Source organism: Spermophilus citellus (genome assembly GCF_964194105.1).
Source record: "Spermophilus citellus genome assembly, chromosome: 10".
NCBI classification, from domain to species: Eukaryota; Metazoa; Chordata; class Mammalia; order Rodentia; family Sciuridae; genus Spermophilus; species Spermophilus citellus.
The window spans coordinates 110,488,284-110,495,966 of NC_138197.1; the positions used below are offsets into that span (position 1 = coordinate 110,488,284).

General features: G+C 41.7%; 1 long non-coding RNA gene across 1 annotated transcript in view; it reads right to left on the reverse strand.

The window, feature by feature from the left end:
- LOC308658896 overlaps positions 1-7,683 on the reverse strand; it is a 76,101-nt gene that overhangs the window by 66,987 nt on the left and 1,431 nt on the right. The window contains exon 2 of the long non-coding RNA XR_014024248.1: positions 613-693. This is a non-coding gene — a long non-coding RNA (uncharacterized lncRNA). The remainder of the gene's footprint in view (positions 1-612; positions 694-7,683) is intronic.

Below are 7,683 nucleotides of genomic sequence, written 5' to 3' on the forward strand. Positions count from 1 at the left end.
CAATCCTCCTGCCTCAGCCTCCTGAGTTGCTGGGATTGCAGACGTTGCTCCACTGTACCCAGCTAGGCAGAATACTTTTAAATAAATAACTGAAACAACCATTTGCTGACATAATCTCCTGCCTATCCTAATTTTTTTTTCACCAAATCATTCACATTCTTCTATACTGTTTAGACTACAAGCAGCCAGATGTTATTACACAGAATCCATATGGCTGCTCGTCATTACAGTGGAAATCCTTTCAAAGTGATTATAGGGTTTAGGCTTTTTTTTTTTTTTTTTTTAAGTATTTGGGATTGAGCCAAAGAGGGCTCTACCTCTGAGCTACATCCTCAGCCCTTTCTTAATTTTCTCTTTTTTAAGATGCCAAACTGGCCTTGAATTTGCAATCCCACAGTCTCCCGAGTTGCTGGATTACAGGCATGTGCCACAACACTCCTCTGGAGTCACCTTGTTCTAACTGGTAATAACTAATCTAGACTTTTATTGTCCTTGTTTGGGATTTACAAGTGGGTCCACTTAAGGTATCTTAATCCCTTTGAGAAGTTCCTTGAAAATATTATGGAAGCTATAATTTCATCCTTCAAAAAAAAAAAAAACAGGTATACTTACACAAACACAATTTGCACCCAGTTTCAAGAGGTTCATGATCTTTTTAGAGGCCCCATTTGAGGAATTTCTGCTGGTGGTTACCTAGAGTGTTAAAAAAAACTATAAAAACACTGCATATTCTAGGATCAATTCTTATACATGCCAATGAAGACTTTCCCTTTAGCTTTTAGATAGAAGGGAGAAAAAGATAAACTCAGACATCCAGAACCATAATAATAAACTTATATGACTCTTCTATTTCTGATCAAATAAGCTTCTAAACAACCATTCTAGACTTTAATGCTTATACCATAGTATTTGAATTTACGTTTTAACAGTATAAAAATTTATTTCCATGACTATATGAAGTAAAAAATAGGTTCTTCTTTTTTCTCCCTTCCTCCTCTCTGATTTTTCTAGTAGCATACAACCTAATTCCTGCCCCTGCCGGGTACTGGGGATAGAACCCAAGGATATTCTACCACTAATCTCTATCCCTAACCCTTCTTATTTTTAAATTTTGAGATAGGGTCTCACTTACCGGCCCAGGTTGGCCTCAAACTTACAATTCTCCTACCTCAGCCTCCCAAGTAGCTGGGATTATAGCACTTAACACAGTCCCTGGCTATAATGTAATATTTTAAAAATTATTTTATTGTAAAAATTCAAAGATATGATATATATTATATTTATCTACCTACCTATGTATATCATATAAATCACCCCTTATGCACCTTTATCTCAAGTTCAATAATCAGTTCAATGGGTAATCTAGCTTCCTCCATAGTCTCACCCATTTTCCCTGTTCCCAATAACCTATATTATTTTGAATCAAAGATATCATGTTATTCCAGTAAGTATTTTTAGTATATATCTCTAAAGAAAAAGCAGTCCCCCTTTAAACATTACACTCCCCCAAAACAGTAACACTTGTTTAATCTCACCAAATATTTGGTCAGTAATTCCAGATATCTAGAACCAAATGATTATCCAATAAATGTCCTTTTGAATATTTTTAGTTTGTTAGAATCCAGATTAAAACAAAGTCTTTGTATTACAATTGATTAACATATCTTATACACAAATTTTTTTGTTTGTTTGTTTGGGAGTGTTTGTGTTTTAGTTTTGCCTTTATTCTAAAATGAAGAATTCCATCTCCAAATGAAGCAGTAGGTCAAAATGCTGGCCTGAAAAAGTTTGTGAAAATGTCAAGTCATGCCTTTGCAGAGAGATAACTCCTTGGCATACACCTTTCTCTGAATGATAAAGAAGGAAAGAACTGCTCTTCCTAGTAAACATTTTCAGCAGCCACAGAAAACTGCTTATAAACATAATGCTTATGAAACAAAGTGTTCTTCAGTAAGTATGAATTGATAAAAATAACAAATAGATTGTAAATCTGAAGATCATTTCTGTATTCCAATGAGAGTTTATAAACAGTCAAAACGAAAAGTCTTCATTTAAAATTTAAACGTTGGTTGGATTTTTTTGAACATTATAATTTAATTTAAGGCTTTTATTTTACCTATTTATTTGTTTTGTGATATACTGGGATTGAACCCAGATGTGCTCTACCACTGAGCTATACCCCCTGCCCTTTTTATTTTATTTATTTGGAAGAGGTACTGGGATTGAACCCCAGGGTTGCTTTGCCACTGAGATACATCCCCAGTTCTATTTATTTATTTGCAGGGGGGTGGGGAGGGTTCCAGTGATTGAACTCAGGGCCACGTTGCCACTGAGCCACATCCCTAGCCCTATTTTGTATTTTATTTAGAGACAGGGTCTCACTGAGTTGCTTAGCACCTTGCAGTTGCTGAGGCTGGCTTTGAACTTGCGATTCTCTGTCTCAGCCTCCTGAGCAGCTGGGATTACCGGCCTGCGCCACCACACCCAGCAGTTGTTTTTATTTTGAGACAGGGTCTCAGTAAATTGCTAAGGGTTTCTTTCACTAAATTGCTAAGGCTGACCTTGAAATTGATCCTCTTGCTTCATCCTCTAGAGTAGCTGGGATTACAGACCTGTGCTGTCACATCCAGTTTAAGGATTTTTAATTTTTGAAATTTATCTATTTCATTCTCATTTGTGCCTTTGTAAAAGGGGGGGAAATCACTTCAGAGTAAATGAAATTGTAATCTAGATTTCCACTTCCATTCCCCACCTCATGAGCTTCTCTAAATCCCCACTAGATTCTTTTTTCATTTTTAAAAAATCAAAGACAACCCCTCCCCACCTGATGTTAGAATTTAACACATAGAAATAATCATCATGGAACAGAAACGGTAGAACAAGTGCACAGTAATACAGTGCAGGGGTTAAGAACTTGAGCTGTGAATATTGCCCCTGCGTTCCTCAGCCTGTGAAATGGGGACAATAAAAAGTAGCAGCCTCATAGGGCTACTGTTGGCATCATTCAAATGAGGTCATGTAAATCACCCAGGCACTGACTAACACTCAGTAAAGAATAGCTATTATTACCATTAGCAAGACATAGGAAGGGATTATTTGTCATTATCACAGGTTTTTTGTTTGTTTGTTTTGATACTGGGGATTGAACCGGGCACTTTCCACTGACCTACATCCCTAACACTTTTTATTTTGTTTTATTTTATTTGTTAGGAACTGGGGAATTGAACCCACTTTATCACTGAGCTATAGCCACAGCACCCCCACCCCGCTTTTTAAAATATTTTCTTAGTTGTCAATGGACTTTATTTATATATATGTGGTGCTAAGAATCAAGCTCAGTGCCTCACGCATGCTAGGCAAGTGCTCTACCACTGAACCACAACCCCAGCCCATCCCCAGCCCTTTTTATTTTTATTTGGGACAGGGCTTGCTAAATTGCTGAGTCTGGCCTCAAATATGTGATCCTCCTGCCTCAACCTCCTGAGTTACATGTGTGCACCATCATGAAGCCTCGTATCACAGTGTTACTAACAGAAGGAACTTGTGTAACTTTCTGATATAAGAGAAGGCAGCAAGCCTTTGTGTTGGTCACTCTTCATTGAATACAGTCTTAAAAGGACTTGGGAAAAAATGTCCCCTATACAGCCAATGTTAAACTGTGTCTCTTTCTGAAAGCTCAGAAAATTTAAAAATAGTGGAAAAAAATAGTTCTGGGATAAAAAGTTTCAGGTAAGACAATACTGTGGTAAATGAACTAAACAGAAATTAATTTGAAACTGGACTTTGATCTCAAGTGAACCAGCCAGTGTAGCCCAGTCCTTACTGGCCCTGCAGAGAAAAAACAGGCCTGTGTCTTATCTCAACTGTGATCTCACTAGATATGATCTCAGCTTTGAACACTGCCTAAGCTCATTTCAGATGCATAATACATATTAAACAATACTTAGCAGGGAGCTTTGCTTTGGGGTATGCACCCCAATACTGAGGAGCTGACACAGGAAAATGAAGACTTAGCATTTCTCTATTCTCTCATTTTAAAAAGTCATATGAGTTTCCTTTTCTGTCAGGTCTAGCTCAAATAACTGTAAGATACAGATAAATAAATATTGTCTATGTGTGGAGGGCCATGGTTAATTATATTATCAAAGCATTCTTCAGTTTAAATAATTCACTGTAGCCAGGTGCAGTGATGCATGTATTCCCAGCAACTCAGGAAGCTAAAGCAGAATGGTCATAAGTTCAAATCCAGCCTCAGTAATTTGGAGAGGCCTTAAATAATTTGGCAAGACAATTTTTCAAAATTAAAAAAATAAATAAATAAACAAACGCAGTGATAGAGAGCCCCAGAGTTCAATCTCCAGTAACAAAAACAAACTCGGTGCAGCATTTCTTTTATATTAAGTCCCCTCCCTCATCAGGTATTGTGGCTCACACCTATAATACCAGCTACTTGGAGGCAAGAGCAAGAGGATCACAAGTTCAAGGCCAGCCTGGGTAATTTAGTAAGACCCTGTAGAAAAAATAAATAAGTAAATAAAGGGGAGTGGAGTTGAGGTACTGCAAACAAAGTATAAACTAAAACAAAACAAAACCCTCCCTCCCCATGGTCAAAAATTTGAGCCTTCTCCAAATGTCAGTCCATTACTCTTCTGGTCTTTTAAGAAAAAGGAAAAGGAGGAGAGAGGGCTAATGAAACTTTTCTTGTTAATAACACGTGTTTGTCTAAATGTATTACAGTTCCAAAGCCCTTTTAGACTCACTGTGTTATCTTGGGTAAGCCTTGTACAAGGTGAGAAAAGCTGAGACTCAGAGATGAAGCAACCAAGCCCAGTGGCCTGGAAGCTGGAGAAAGCAGCCCCAGGGCTCCACTTAACTGGTTCTGTGCTGCTGCTGCTGCTGCTGCTTTTCCTCCCTTTAGCAATTTGGTTCCAGACATCTTCTCCTTTCCTTCTCAGTTAATTCTGTCTCTTTGTTCTTTGTTTTACAGTACTGGGAATTGAACCCAAGACATTCTACTACTGAGCTCCATACCCAAATATAAAAATAAAATTTTTACATTTTATTTTTAAATTTTTTTTATTTATGTATTTTTGGTGCCAGGGATTGAACCCAAGGATGCTTAACCACTCAGCCACATTCCCAGTCCTTTTCATTTTTTATTTTGAAATAGGGCCTCCCTAAATTGCTTAGGGCCTCACAAAATTGCTGAAGCTGGCCTTGAATTTGTGATCCTCCTGCCTCAACCTCCCAAGTCTCTGGGATTATAGGCACACACCACCCTGCCTGGCTTTTACTGTTTATTTTGAGACAGGATTTTGCTAAATTGTCCAGGCTGATCTTGAGTTTACTGTCCTCCTGCCTCAGCCTCTCTAGCTGTAATCCCAGCAATTTGGGAGACTGAGGCAGGAAGATAACAAGTTCAAGGTCAGTCTGGACAATTGAAAGAGACTATCTCAAAAACAACAACAACAAAGGACTAGGGATGTGGCTCAGTAGCAAAGCACCCCTATTTCAATCCCCAGAACCTTCCCCCCAAAATTAGGTTAATCGCTTTATCAATGTGAACCAATTATCTAAGAATAATATTTGCGTATTAGCTGTACTGGAATCCCCAGTTAGATGTGTTCTGCTTCTGCTTGTAAATTACGGAAATAGTTAAACTTCACATGACTTCAATAAGAAAGCTGAGGCTTAGAAAATGTCTCTGTACAGGCTTGATTTTTAATTGTGGTGAAGCCCCATTCCTCAAACCACTTATTCAACATTAACTCATTCTATAAACTTGCATCTGTTAGTTTCAGTAGGTAGGATGAGTTAGATGCAGGAGTCTCAAAAAGAAAGTCAGAGTTTAAAAGGGGAAGGCCAGTACTCTGATCCAGTTTTCCAAGCCCCCCCCCCCCCCTTGTCTGGTTCTGTGCTGCTTGTCTGAGGTGGAACCAGCTTCCCTCCCTCTCTTCAGCCACACTGGCTTTTTCTTTTCTTTTCTTTTTTAGTACTGGGGATTGAACCCAGAGGTGCTTTACCACTGAGCTAAATCCCCAGTCCTTTTTACTTTATATTTTGAGAGAGGGTCTTCCTAAATTGCAGGGGCTGACTTTGAACGAGTCCTCCTCCTGCCTCAGCCTCCCAAACTACTGAAATCACAGGTGTGCACCACTGCTCCCAACTTTCTTTTTTTTTTTTTTTCTTTAATTTCTTAGAGCTCTTCTCACTCCCTCCCCCACTAACTTTTGCATAAATCCCAGTTCCCTTTACCTTGAAAGTTCATCACCTCTGGCTCTTCTCAGGTCCTTCTTCTCCTCCTCCCCCTCCCCCTCCCCCTCCTGCAGGGCTCCCCACTACCTCAGGAAGTATTTTGTTTTCCAGATTTGGCTAAATCTCCCTCCCTCTACCACTTGCCACCTCAGCACATTGGTGTTTTATAGGAACCCCTGTGATTAACATTTGACTGTCTGCTCTAAAGTCCCGAAGTACCTGGAAGGGCAGAGGCTGACTTGTTTTGTTAGATGCCAGCGCTTGGCACACAGGAGGCTCCAAGAATGAAAAAGAAACAGATGTGCAAAGACCTAAGCATGGAAGGCCTCTGTGGAAGGAGGGGTAAGGGTGGGTTAAGGGGTTCTTTAACACCAGGCCTTCTTTCTCAGGGCTTCTATGACACTGGAATTTTGAAGTTGTTTGCCTCAAGTCCCTAAGACTGCAAGTTGCCAGATAGCAACAAATTCCAGTTATTTAGTGTTTGTGGCCTCAGCACCCAACTGTGCCTGTTACTTAGAAGGAGACACACAGGAAAAACAGTAAACGATAGCCATTAACTAGAACTAACAGATACATTCTGGAGGGTAAGACAAAGTGGGGGGAACAGAACAATTTTCAAAACTATGATTAAGCTTGAGCTGACTCTAAAAGAGAACGCGAACCATCCCAAGCAAAGAGAAGGAGACGAAAGAAAGAAGAAAAACAGTTAATCAGGAAATTTGCCCTTCTCCCGTTTTGGGGGGGAAATAAAAAGAAGAAGAAAAGAAACCCTTAATGAAAGTCTCAACCTTTCTAGGCCTTCACGACTCTAAGGTCACCGCGGAGCCTCTACAGTCGCTGCGGTGCCTCTGGCATTTCCTGACCAGTGTGCAACTTTGCAGGGGCTGAATGTACTTAGCTCCCCTCTTGAGGAGAAAATATTTAGGGTCCTCAGAGGAAAGTCGCGGGAGGACCCTTGTAAATACGGAGGGAGGGAGGGGTCTTGGCTTCCTTCCATTTACTGTCATTGCAAGGAGGTACGGTCACTCCACGCTCGATCTAGCCCCAGCCGCGAGGCCCCTCAGAACCCGAGTCCGAGAGCGCGCAGCCCCGCCCCCGGGAGGACGAGGCCCCGCCCCGCCGCAACGGTCCGGACACGCAGGCGCGGTGGCGCGCGCAGCATGGCGCGCGCGGGGGGCGGTGGCGCGCAGGGCCGCTTAAATAGTGGTGGAGGGGGCGGCGCGCAGCCGCCGCAGCGCTGCTGCTCTGTCCGCGCGGGTTCTCGCAACTGTCTCCGCGTGGCGCAAGCCTCGAGCCTCGCTCTTCCCCCTGACGGCGGCGACAGGAGGAGCGCAGGCGAGAGGCGGCGGGCTCCATGGAGAAAGGCGGACGCCGGGGCAGAGGCGGCGCTTCCATCCTGGCACCCGGGCTCCAGTGACCCGCGCTCGC